This window comes from Macrotis lagotis, chromosome X (genome assembly GCF_037893015.1).
Source record: "Macrotis lagotis isolate mMagLag1 chromosome X, bilby.v1.9.chrom.fasta, whole genome shotgun sequence".
In the NCBI taxonomy this organism is placed as follows: Eukaryota; Metazoa; Chordata; class Mammalia; order Peramelemorphia; family Peramelidae; genus Macrotis; species Macrotis lagotis.
The window spans coordinates 196,732,780-196,747,269 of NC_133666.1; the positions used below are offsets into that span (position 1 = coordinate 196,732,780).

Below are 14,490 nucleotides of genomic sequence, written 5' to 3' on the forward strand. Positions count from 1 at the left end.
GAGTTGCTAAGTTTCTTACAATCGATCATCATTACAGATTGTAGTATGGCATTCCTTGTTCTGGGTTCTTCATTTAGCATCAGTTCATATAAATCTTCCCAGATTTTTCTGAAACCATCCTGTTTATAAGTTTTTATAGCCCAATCAAATATCACAAATTGTTTCATCATTTTTCAACTTATGGTGTTGCCCTCAATGATCAATTCTTTGTCACAACAAAAAGAGATACTAAAAATATATACATATAGGGATTTTTTCTATTTTATTTGATCTCTTTGGGATATAGACATTATTGTGACATTGCTGGGGTAAAGTGTATGGATATTTTATAATCTTTTGAAAAGTTTTTAAATTGTCTTGAAGAATGATTGGATCATAATCTGAGTGAAATGGATGAATATTTACAAAAATACAAGCTGCCCAGATTAAAAAGAAGAAATAAAATACTTAAATAACCCCATCCCAGAAAAATAAATTGGGGAAGTCATCCCTAAGAAAAAGTTTTCAGGAGCAGATGGATTTACAACTGAATTCTACCAAACATCTAAGGAACAATCAATTTCTATTCTATATAAACTATTTTTAAAAATAGAAGAGGGGTGGCTAGGTGGCACAGTGGATAGAGCACTGGCCCTGGAGTCAGGAGTACTTGAGTCCAAATCTGGCCTCAGACACATAATAATTATGTACTTGTGTGGCCTTGGGCAAGCCACTTAACCCCATTGCCTTGCAAAAACCTAAAAAAATAAATAGGTGAAGAAGGAGTTCTGCCGAATTCCTTTTATGACACTAATACAGTACTGATACCTAAACCAGAAAGAACCAAAACAGACAAAGAAATTTATAGACCACTCTCTCTAATAAAATTGATGCAAAAATCCTAAATAAAATTTTAGCAATGAGATTATAGCAAGTTATTACTAAGATAATGCACCATGATCAGGTAGAATTTATACCAGGTAGGCAGAGATGGTTCAATATTAGGAAAACATAACATAAATGAATATATCAATAATGAATCCAGCAGAAATCATATGATTATATTGAAAAATAATTGATAAAGTTCAATATCTATTCCTCTTAAAACACTAGAAAGTAAAGGAATGAATGGAGTTTTCCTTAAAATAATAAATGGTACCTATCTGAAACCATCAACAAATATTATATGTAATGGGGATAAGCTCAGAGCATTTCCAATAAGATGAAGTGTGAAACAAGGATGCCCATTATCATGATTACTATTCAATATATTAATAGAAATGTTAGTTTTAGCAATAAGAGAAGAAAAAAAAATGAAGGCATCAGGATTACCAGTGAGGAAGCAAAGCTTTCACTCTTTGCAGTTTATATGATGGTATATTTAGAGAATCTGAGAAATCATCTTAAAACACTACTTGAAACAATGAACAGATTCAGCAAAGTAGCAGCATATAAAATTAGCCAACATAAATCAAAAAAAATTTTTACATATGGACAACGAAGCCTAAGAGCAAGAGAAAGAAAGAGAAATTCCATTTAAAGTAACTGTAGGCAACATTAATTACTGGGAATCTACTTTTCAAAGCAAACCTAGAAACTTTATGAACACAATTACAAAGTACTTCTCACCCAAATAAAGTCAGGCCACACATCTAGGAAAATATCAGTTGCTCATGATTAGGCAGAGGCAATATAAAAAAATGACAATTTTGCGCAAATTAAATTACTTCCTCAGTGCCCTATTATTCAAACAGCCAAATAATTGTTTTAACCAGTTAGGAAAAATAGCAACAAAATTCATCTAGAACAAATGGTCAAAAATAGCAAGAGAACTGATGAAAAAAAATGTAAAGGAAGGTGACCTAGCTCTACAAGATCTAAAACTATACTATAAAGCAGCAGTTATGTAAACTGCCTGGTACTTGTTAAGAAGTAGAGTAATGGATCAGTGTATTAGTATAGGTTTAAACAAGACAGTAGTTAATGACTACCGTAATCTGTTTGACAAACCCAAAGATATTAGCTTTTGGGATAAGAACTCACTAATTTACCAAAAATTGTTGGGAAATCTGAAAAATAGTATGGCAAAAGCTAGGCATAAGTCCACATCTCACACCTTATACCAAAATGAGGTCAAAATAGGTCCAGGATTTACACATAAAGGGCAACATCATAGATAATCTAATAGACCAAGAAATACTCTATCTATCTGATCTATAGAAAGGGGACAAATTTATGACCAAACAAGAAGTAGTGTACATTGTAAATTATTTTGATCATATTAAATTAAAGAGTTTTGCACTAATAAAATCAATGCTGCCAAAATTAGAAGGAAAGCAGAAAGCTGGGAAACAATCTTCACAATAGGAAATTCTGATAAAGGTCTCATTTCTAAAATATATAGAAAATTACATCAGTTTATAAGTTTGCAAGTCATACCCCAACTGATAAATGGTCAAACGATATGAATAGAAAGAATGAAAAATTAAAACTATATATAATCATATGAAAAAATGCTCCAAATCATTATTGATTAGTGAAATGCAAATTAAAATAACTCTCAGGTATCACCTCGCACCTATGATATTGGCTAAGATGACAAAAAGAGAAAATGATTGATATTGGAGAAGTTGTGGGAGGACTGTGGTTTTACTACATTGCTGGTGGAATTGTGAACCAATTCAGTTATTATAGAGTGCATTATGGAACAATGTCCAAAGAGCAATAAAACTAATCATACCCTTTTTCAATTCTAAATTTGACAATTCCAATATTAGGCCTATATCCAGAAGAAATCATAAAAAATGAAAAAAAGTCCCACATGTTCCAAAATATTCATTGCAGCTTTTTTTGTAGTGGCAAAGAATTGGAAATTGAGGGGACACCCATCAATTATAGTATATGAATGTTATAGAATACTATTGTTCTATAAGAAAACATAAACAGTCAGACTTTAGGGTAGCATGGAATCAATTACAGGATCTGATACTGAGTGAAGGGAGCAGAACTAAGAGAACATTCTACACATTAAAAACAACCTTGTGAATTTATCAACCTTGATGGATGTTCAGCAGTTTAGATAGCTAGGACAACCATATTATATTGGCTTTGGAGAATGCTATTCCCATCCAGAGGAAGAAAAACAAAACAAAACAAAAATTAAAAACCATTCAGAGTCTGATGAATACTACCTTAACTTTAAAAAATTCTCTTATATTCTTCTTTCTCTTAATCCTAATTCCTCAATTCAAATATGACTACTCTATAAAAATGTTTAATACAGATGTATTTGTACAATATTTACCTGACTGTTCTCCACTAAGAGTAGGGGTAGTGGGAAGGTGAGGTTGGAAGAAAATTATCTAACTTAAAAATATTCATATGCATATAAATGAATTTTGAAAACTTTCATAATATGTATTTGATAAAATATAATTAGATTATAAAATAAAAAAATAATAGTTGGACCTGTTTAAAACTCTATCAAGAGTACATTCACTTAAATTTTTATTTACACCTCTCATCTTTTGTCATTTTTATTTGCTTTCATGTTGGACAATCTGGTATGTGTGAGTTACTTCTTCACAGGTGTTTAATTTTGCATTTTTCTAATCAATAATGAGGCAGAACATTTTTTCATAGGTCTATTGATAGCTTTTATTTTCATTCCCTAAAATTGTTCATATTCTTTGACCACATATCAAATAGTTAATGACATATTTTAATTAGTTTGACTCAGTTTTTTATATACTTGGAAATGAAACCTTTATCAAAGAAATTTTTTTATGTTTCCCAGTTTCCTATCTTCTTTATAATTTTGGCTGCATTGGTTTTGTTTTTCAAAAAAAAAGTAAATTTAATATAATGGAAATTATCTATTATACTTCTCATGAACCCCTCTATATGTTGTTTCCTTATAACTTGTTACCTTATCCATAGTTGTGATAAGTGCGATTTTCCATGATCTCCTAATTTACTATCTAGTTCATGCATCCATTTTTCATTTGTGTTTATATAAACTAAAATATTGCTTTATGTCTAGTTTTTGCTAAATTGCTTTCTGATTTCTGAGTAATTTTTATCACATACTGAGAAACTTCAAGCTTTTCTTTATTCTATAATATGAGATTACAAATACTCAGAATAGCAATTTTTTTCCTTTTAATGATTGAAAAAAAACCTATTCTAGACCTATGTATTGGAATAAATAAGACTGTCAATCATAGTGTCAGGAAGACTTACTTTGAAATCTTTTATCATATACTCAACTAGTTGTGTGATCCTAAGTAAGTCATTTAAACCTGTTTGCCTTAGTTAAATGAGTTGGAAAAGGAGATGATAAACAAAAGGAAATGACTACAGTATCTTTAACAAGAAAACCTGAAATGGGATCAGAACAAAACTGGGCATGACTGAAATGACTGAACAATGACATTAACAACTGTAACATTAAAATTACTGCAAAAGGAGAGCAGGACAAGAATAAAGTATAATGTACTTGACTGGAATATACCACATTTAACAAATAGGAGTTGTAATCTGAGAAAAGACTAGACTAGATTTTGGCAAATTTGGAGTGCTAGAGTCTCAAGGATATTCTTTGCATGAAAAGAAATGGTAACTGTTTGGGTTGGAGGATAACATGTTTATGCTGTTTCATTAAGAGTATTAGTAGAACAGTGTGTTAATTTTATTAATAGGAGACTTTGACAGTAAAGTCAAAAAGAAATGAGTACTTAACCCAGGGGAGTTACAGAAAATATGAAAAGTAGGCATCAGATGTATATATGATCCCTAGATTGTCGTTACCTTCCTCATGAAACTTCAAGAGTTCTGGATTAATTCAGATAAAAAGCATTTATGTACTCAAAAGTTTTCTGGCTCCAATTTCTTTCCTGATATATTTATTAGTTTCAAGCATATTACTTCCTCTTGTACACTCAATGGGGTCTTTCTTAAAAGGAAAAGCAGAGTATAACTGAAACCAAGAGAAGAAAGCATTTTCTGTAACAGGGATTAATTTGAAACTTTCTCAATAAGAGAGTGTTTAAGCAAGGATTTCTATTACTACCAGTAGAATTTAATATTTTGTTAGAAATACTAGCTGTAGCAATAAAACTGGAAAAATAAATTGATGGAATAAAACTGGACAAAATTATAAATCATAAAACTGTAACAAAATTATCACTCTTTGCAGAAAAAAATATGGTGACATATTTAGAGAACCCCTGGGAATCAACGAAAAGACTTGTTGAAACATTTAACAACTATAGCAGAATTTTAGGATATTAAATAAGTCTATACAAAATATCAGTATACCACCTGTAAAACCCAGAAAAAAGAGATAGAAAGAAAAATTCTACATAGAAGAAATACAGATAATTAAAAAAATACTTGTGAATCTATAGGCCCAGACAAACCCATGGATTCTATTAACAAAATTACAAAAAAAACCTATTTATACAAATAAAGACAGATGCAAACTTCTGGAGTAACTGTTCATGGGTAGGCTAAGCTAATATAATAAAAATGTCAATTCCACTTATATTAATTTACTTTATTTAGAGTCATCTAAATCAGACAATCAAGAGTCAATTTATAATGTTAGAATTTTATTGAAAAATTCATCTGGAAAAGAAATTCAAGAATATCAAGAAAACCAAAGAAAAAATGTTAAGTGGTAATTTTCAGAACAATCTAGTACCGACTAAATAATACAATGGAATATATTAAATATACAGTGCAAAATAGCAAATGGTCAAAGTAATATAGTATTAATAAATCTAAAGATCCAAGATTTAGGAGTATGATCTCAATATTTCATCAAAACTGTTGGGGAAAACTGGAAAGCAGTTGGGTAAAAGTTAGGCATAGACCAACATCTTACATTTTATACTGAGAAAAATTCAAAATTGATACATGATCTAGAAACAAGAGGTGGTATTATAAGAAAATTAAGGGAGTATGGGAAATTTTGCCAATAATATAATGGTAAAATAAGAGTTTGTGACCAGACAAGGGATTCAGAGGATTACAGGAAGTAATATAGATTATTTAGATTCCATGAAATTAAAAATCTATTGCACTAAAAATGTGATGCAACCAATATTAGAATAAAAAGAAGAAAGTGTGGAAAATTTTACATCAATTTTCTCTGATAAAGATGTCATTTTTCAAATATGTAGGAAACTGAACCAAACATAAAAAATAAAGAAATTTCAACTTGATATATAATAAAAGGATATCTACAGGAAGTTTTCAGAAGTTGAAATCAAAATTATTCAATTACATTAAAAATGATCTCAATCACTACTGATATCAGAAATACAATTTAAAATGACTCTTGAGATATCACATCACAATTATCAGATAGGCTAATGTGACAAAAATATTGACTGAAGCTGGAAGGGATGAAAAAGAATTGAAACCCCTAATACATTGTTGGTGGATTTGTGAACTATTTACTTGTTTGTTTGTTTGTTTTGCTGTTTTGCATGGCAGTGGGATTATTTTTTTTTTTAGATTTTTTCAAGGCAATGGGGTTAAGTGGCTTGCCCAAGGCCACATGGCTAGGTAATAATTAAGTGTCTGAGGTTGGATTTGAACCCAGGTACTCCTGACTCCAATGCTGGTGCTCTCTTCTCTGTGTCACCTAGCCGTCCCTGGTATTATATATTTTTTTTGGAAGATAACGCCCAAGATCACACAGATAGGCAATTATTAAGTGTCTGAGGCTGGATTTGAACTCAGGTCCTCCTGACTCCAGGGCTAGTGCTCTATACACTGCCTAGCTGTCCCCATTTGTGAGCTATTTCAACCATTTTGAAGACAATGGGAACAATAACCAATTGTGGGAACCATGACCCTTTTACCCAGGAATATAGTTTCTTCATCTGCATCCTAAAGTGATCAAAGAGAAAGGAAAAGAGCTTATCTATGCAAGCATATTTATAGCAGTTGTTTTCTGATAAAAAAGATTTAGAACCAGAGAGAATGTCCATTAATTGGAGAATACCTGAAAAATTTGTGTTCTTTTATTGTTATGGAATACTGTTTTGCATAAGCAATGAGGAGCAGGATGACTCCAGAAAAAAGATAAACAAACAAACAAACAAACATACCTGGGAAAACATATAAACTCATACAAAATGAAATAGCTAGGACCAAGAAAAATGTAAAACAGTAAGAACAGCAATATATTAAGACTGATCAACTGTGAAAGACTTAGGTATTCAGATCAAGATAATGATCCAAGACAATTTCAAAGTATTTATGATAAAAATGCTATCTATTCTCATTGAAAGAGCAGATGAACTGTGAATCAAGATTGAAGTTTAGTTTTTTTAAACTTCATTTTTACTTTGGCTGTTTTCTTTTGCATCATAACTAATATGGAAATTTATTTTTCATGAGTTCATATATATATATATATATATAATTGAAATCAATTGCTTGCCTTCTCATAGAAAATGGAGGGGTCAAAGAAAGGAAAATAATTTGGAATTCAAAATTTTGAAAATTGTTATTTAAATAATTTTGCATGTAGTAAATTAACAAAGCTAATGAAAATAATTAAAACAGAATGTTACGATAATTTAAAGAAAAAAAGAGAAAAAAAATATTATTTTAATCAGATTTATTGTCCTCTAGGTATGTTCACTTTGTTTCAGATAATCCAAGATATTGTTTGAAATCATCTCTTTCATTATTTCTTAAAGTCCAATATTCCTAATAACAAATCTGGGACATGATAGGGAACCACTGGAAAATATTGAGTAAAGGAATTATATATTCATACCTTACCTTAAGAAAATTACTTTGCTGAGGAATATGGGGAAAAGGAGGATGAAGTAGGTTCAACAAGGTAATTATAATCACAGTTTCTCTATTTTTGCTGGCTATTGGCAGTATTGATTTATTTCTGAAAAAAAGCCTTTTCTACATCTATTGAAATAAGTGTATGATTTTTTGTTTACTTGCTATTAATCTCAATTGTTTTTATAACTTTACTAATCTGCAACTATGTGATATTTCTGCACTTTTCTTAATAATATTTCATTTATTTTTCTATCAATATTCATTACACAAAATGATCTATAATTTTCTTTGCAATTTTTTATTCTTCTTGGTTTAGTTATTAAAACTGTTATTAGGAGTTGTGAATGGATCCAACCATTCTGGAGAACAATAAGGAAGAGGAATAAAACTGTTCATATCCTTTGACCTAGAAATTATAATTCTAGGTTTATATTCAGAAGAAGTTATAAAAAACGGGAAAAGTCCTACAGGTTCTAAAATATTCAAAGCAGCTCTTTTTGTAGTGACAAAGATTTGGAATCAATTGGGGGAATGGCTAAACAAGTTATGGTACATGAATACTATAGATACTATTGTTCAGAAACAATAAAGGATTAGATTCTTGAGAAGCATGGAATAACTTATGGGATCTGATGCTGAGCAAAGGGAGTAGAACCAAGAGAACAATGTACATGTCAACAACATTGTGAGATGAACAACCTTGATGGAAGCAGCTCCTCTTGGCAGTTCAGAGAGCTGGGACAACTGTAATTGATTAGTTATTGACTTTGTTATCCCCAACCAGAGGAAGAAAAACAAAACAAAACAAAACACAGAAAAAAACAACCTTTCTGAATCGGATGAACATTTTATAAAAATTATCCCTTATATATCTCTTTCCTTAATCCTAATTCCTCATGTCAAAAATTACTAATTGATAAACATATTTAACAAAATATGCATGTAAAATGTTAACCCTGAATGGAAAGGGGTGGGAAGGGAGGGTGTAGGAAAATTTTGTAACTTGGAAATATCCTTGTACATATGGATGAAAATAAATGCATTTGAAAGGACACTTTCATTATTGAATTTTTTTTACAAATTTAATTTGTATCAGAATTGTTCTTTCCATATTTGACAGCATTCACTTATATATTCATCTATTTCTGTCTTGTCAGACAAAAATTTCATTTCTTAATTTTAAGATTTATTTTTCTATTATTTAAGTATTTTATTTCTTATTCTTTTAATCAGACAGTAAAATTTTGAAGGTGCCATTCCCAGTTTAGAAAGATGTATATATATATATATATATATATATATATATATATATATATATATATATATATATATGTATATACCTTTCTATTTTCATTTAGTATTCACCAGAAATCTATCCCATAACTAAGTTTTTCAAATTTTTTTCAGGTCCTTAATTTGCATTTTTGTTGTTGTTGATTTTTGAGTAGATTTATCTAAATTGAAATCTCACACGATTATAAATTTATTGTCTCAATTATCTGCAACTCATTCAAGTTTTCCTTCAAGAATTTAGGTGTTATGACATTTGGCACAAACTGATAGTATTTCATTACCTATACTACAATTTTGCAAAATGTACTTTCCTTGTTTCATTAATTAGTTTTATTTTTTCTATTAATTTTCTGCAATCATTATTCCTAATTTTGCCCTTTTAATTTCTGTTGAAATATAATGCATTCTACTCCAGAACCCTTTTTAAAAATATCTATGTATCTTTATATTTCAAGTATTTATTATAAACATGTTATTTGAATTTTGATTTCTAATCCATTGTCCTTCTTTTGAATCTTATGGGAGAATTCATTGCATTCCCATGTACAATTCTGGCTACTAATTATGTATTTTCTCAATACTATTTTCTTATATATTTAATATTTTTTTCCTACTCTGTCTTTAAAATTTCTTTTGCTTCTATTATCTCCTTTAATCTACCTTATCTTTTTTGACAGACACCTTAAACATTTTCCCTTCTATTTCCCTTTCACAAAAGACCTATTTCTGTACCAAACTGAGTGCATAGGTATATTTTCCTCCTTGATCAATTTATATGAGAATGAAGTTCAAGTTTTTCCTCATTCTCCCACAAGTGGCTCTTTTTTTTGCCATGTCGACTTCTACTTGCTCAACCCACTTAAAGTGAATATTTCCCTGATTCTTTCTTTCCTTATCTCCTTTTCCTAATGTGTCTTTCCTTCCCAACTTTTTCCATTCTTCTTTTGACATCATCAAATCATAATAATCTCATTCTGGATTCTAATTATAATAGATTCTGTCTATGATGTTTGATGATGCTAATGTTCTGAAGGAAAACAAATCATCTCACCATATATACATGTAAATTGTTTTTCCTTCATAGTGCATTATTTGTGCATATGTGTGTTTCCTATTTTATGTCGTTTTTGATTTGTATTTGAATAATGACTGTTCTTAGATTTAGTCTTTTCATTTAGTAATGCTGAACAGTTTTCTCTTTCATTAAAGATCTATTTTTTCCCATAAGAATTATACATTATTTTCTTTTTAGGTATTCTAGGGTTAAAACCTTAGATCGTTTTCCTTCTAAAATATTATATTGAAAGTTCTCCACTCATTTCTAATCTGGCTGCTATGTTTTGTGGTATCATTACTATGACTTGGTGGTATGGAATGTCTTTCTTTTTGGCTTCTTGCAATACACACATGTATACATGTATACATATTTATTTATTTACTAGCATGTTCTGGATTTGGCTCTAATATTCCTGAAAGTTTTCGTTTTAGGCTAACCTCCAAGAGGTCATTAATGGATTATTTTAACTTCTAAATTGGTGGGTACTACTTGTCTTTATTTTCACCCAAATTAAGTTTTATGAATTTTTAAAATCTTTCTAGAGGAAGTTTGGTGAGAGAATTAGATGCTCATTTTAATTCATCTAAAATTGATGATAATTTTGCTTTCCCTTCTTATGGTTTGATTAAACATTGATGCTAATTTAGAAACAACTTTAATTATATAGCTATTTTTTCATTTGCTAAAATATAATTATTTTAATTTTATATGCTATTACTCAATTTATATTATATCTAGTATTTCTCAATTTCCTTGTCAAAGTAATCAAAATATACATGGATAAGGTAGCATTTACTTCTCAGAATCTAAATTTTCCAACATATTTTTTTCATATTTCTCTCCCTTTCTAACCTTCCACTATACTGTCAATTCTATGAAAGGAATGACCCTGTTCTGTCTAATGTCATTCTCTCATTCATCAGTCAGCAGTGTTAGAAATTTCAAGCATTTTTGTTTTAAATTCTATCTCTATGGAATGCCATGACCTTCCATAGAACAATCTCAAGAATATTTTCCATCTGCGGATGACAGAAATGTCTGTTGCACCAGGGTGAGAGAGGACTACAATCTAGAACAAGATAAACCAGTGGTTCCTAGACCTCTAAGCCTACAAGAGCCAAAGACAACTTAGAAGTTTGGTAGGAAAGGTTTATTGTACAATGAGTGAGAGAGGAGTGTAGTGAAGTATAACCTGTGACAACTCAGCTCCAACCCCAGGAAACCTGGAGCAGACTTCAGGAGCCATTGAAGCAAAAGTTATAGCAGCTGCTCATGGAGCTTTCAGTCCATAGAAAGCAAGGGGACCAGTCCATAGAAAGCAAGGGGATTGATCAATTGGTCAGAAAGAGATTATAAGAATCTTGTTGCTGGCACTATGGTAAGATTGTGTTGCTTTGCCCATTCTCAGAATCAGGTCATAGTATGGGGTGGCAGTCCCGGGTGGGGAAAAACACTAGCACACAAGAGCTTGTTGCTTCAGGAAAGTGGGAATGCTCATCACAGAAAGAGTGCTTGTGTAGCAAAGATGCCTCTCTTTAGATTTTATCACCTTACATTACTGAAAACTTGTAGATCTCTAGAAGTATCTCTGAAAATAGTTATTCAAAGTACCTAAAGTTTGGGACAGTGCCCCTTAATTAGGGAAGCAGAGTTCAACTTGAACAAAGATCTTGAAAGAGCTCAAAAAGCATTTAAAAAAAAGTAATAAGAAAAATAACCAAAAGAATTGAGAGTCATGCAGAAGAATTATTTAAAAAATTGACAGAAGAAAGAAATAACATTAAAATTAAAACTGATGACCTGGAAAGTAAAATTGACCAAATGGAAAAGGAAAGAAACTCATCTAAAAATAACATTCACCAACTGCCTTAACTAGAGGACAAAACAGTCCTTGAGAGAATCAATTAATCATCATTAGAAAGAGATTCCCAAATTAAAAACTCAAAGGAATATTATTGTAAATACAGATTCATTAGATAAAGGAGAAAATATTGCAAGTAGCAAAAAAGAAGCAATTTAAATGCCAATGAGTAACAGCCAATATAACACAGGATTATTACTTTCAACATTAAAGGATAGGAGAGTTTAAGATATGATATTCTGAAGGACAAAGGAGCTTGGATTACAACCAAGAATCAACTACCTTACAAAATGCAGCATATTTTTCAGGGGAATAGATGGATGAAGAAAAAAAAATAGAGGACTTTTAAGTTTACCTGATGAACAGAACTGAGAAAAAAGTTTGATCTTCAAATATAAGACAAAAGAGAAATGTGAAATGGTAAATGGAAAGATGAATAATGTTAGTCAATAAATCTAAAATGTCTATATTTGTTTATGGGAAGACAATGAGTGTAATCCTTGAGAATTATATTTCTTTTAGGAAAGTGTAGAGGTATAAATTCATTTTAATATGATCAGACTTTTAGCTCTTGAGGGTTGTATTTATATTGGGACATTTGAAAGGATTGCACTTGAAAAGTTTGGAGTGAGTATAAATTGATTGTCATGTAAGTTTGCTTATAGCTCTTGAGAATTGTACTTCTATAAGGACAATTGAAAGGCTATTACTTTGATAGAGACAGTGGGTATAAGACAGTTATAAAACAGGAAAATGGGGGAAAAGAATTATGTTGTTAGAAGAAAGTGGAGGCATTAGAGGATATGCAGACTTTGTAATCATAAATGTGAATGTGAATCAGTTGAATTCTTTCACAAAACGGAATTGGATGGAAGAGTGAATTAGAAACCACAATCCTAAAATATGTTATTTACAAGAAACGTATTTGAAGCACACAGATTGAAGGTCTTTTAGCAGAACACATTATGCTTCATATGAAATGAAATAAAGACAGAGGTAGCACTTCTTATCTCACAGAAAGCAAAATAGATTAAATTAGATGGGATGAGGAAGGAAGCTAATTTCTTAAAAGGTACCATAGGCAATGAAGTATATCAATATTAAACATATACATATCAAGTGGTATGGCATCTAAATGCTAAGAAAAGAAACTAAAGATAATAGAGGAAGACAACAAAACCATGTTAGTAGGAGACCTCTATCTCCCCTCTCTTGGAATTAAATAAATCTAAGCATAAAAGAGAAAAGAAGGAAGTTAATTAGGTGAAGAGAATTTTAGAAAAAAGAAATAGAAATAATAGATCTGGAGAAAATTGAATGGAGTTATAAAAGAATATACTTCCTTCTTTGTTGTACATGGCACTGACACAAAAATTAATCATTAGGGCATTAAAAAAGTTCACAATCAATTGATGAAAAGCAGAAATATTAAATGCAGCCTTTTCAGATCATGATGCAATAAAATTACAAGTAATAATAGGCTATGGAAAGTAAACTAAAAATTAATAGATTTAATTATTGATTTCTAAAGAATGAGTGGGTAAATAATCAGCCGTTACACCCAAGACAATGATGATGAGATCATACCAAAACTTGTGGGATGCAGCTATTATGGCAATTTTTTTAATTTTATAATTATAAATTTTATAATTATAAATAATTACATGATTTAGGGGACTTTCAAATTTTTCTGATGAAAAGACCAGACCTGAACAGAAAATTTGTTCTTCAAATAAAAGATTCAAGAGGAGTATGCAAAAGTAAACAGGAAAAAAAAATACGAAGGGATTTAATAAAGTTAAACGATTTACATTCCTACATGGGAGCATAATACTGGTAGATCAAAAGAACGTTGTCATTATTATTGCAGTTAGAAATAATGCATATAAGAGGCAGCTCCGGGCGCAGCGGGCCGAACTGGGGACTGGGCCACCAATGGGGGACGTGGAGAAGGGCAAGAAGATCTTCGTGCAGAAGTGTGCCCAGTGCCACACGCTGGAGAAGGGCGGCAAGCACAAGACCGGCCCCAGCCTGCACGGGCTGTTCGGCCGCAAGACGGGCCAGGCCGCCGGCTTCTCCTACACCGACGCCAACAAGAACAAAGGCATCACCTGGGCAGAGGACACCTTGATGGAGTACCTGGAGAACCCCAAGAAGTACATCCTGGGCACCAAGATGATCTTCGCGGGCATCAAGAAGAAGGGCAAGCGGGCTGACTTGATAGCCTACCTGAAGAAGGCCACCAGCGAGTAGCCGCGCCGCCCTCTTATTTATTGTCCGAAGCAGCCCTGGAGACTCCTTTCCTTTTTGTACTTGTACCATAACGGCCCTATTTAATTGTTCTCATGGCCCTGAGCATTTCGATCATGAATGGCTGTTCCAATAGAGATATTATGCAGATTAGGTAGACTTGGGGTTAGAAATCTCCCTTCTCTTTGTTTCAGTCACCACCAAGCTGTCATACTTGAATGTTTATTTTAAA

At 31.3% G+C, this 14,490-nt stretch overlaps 1 pseudogene; it reads left to right on the top strand.

Moving 5' to 3' along the window:
- The first annotated feature begins 13,943 nt into the window (after positions 1-13,943).
- On the top strand, positions 13,944-14,261 carry LOC141501804 (cytochrome c, somatic pseudogene; annotated as a pseudogene).
- The last annotated feature ends 229 nt before the right edge of the window (positions 14,262-14,490 follow it).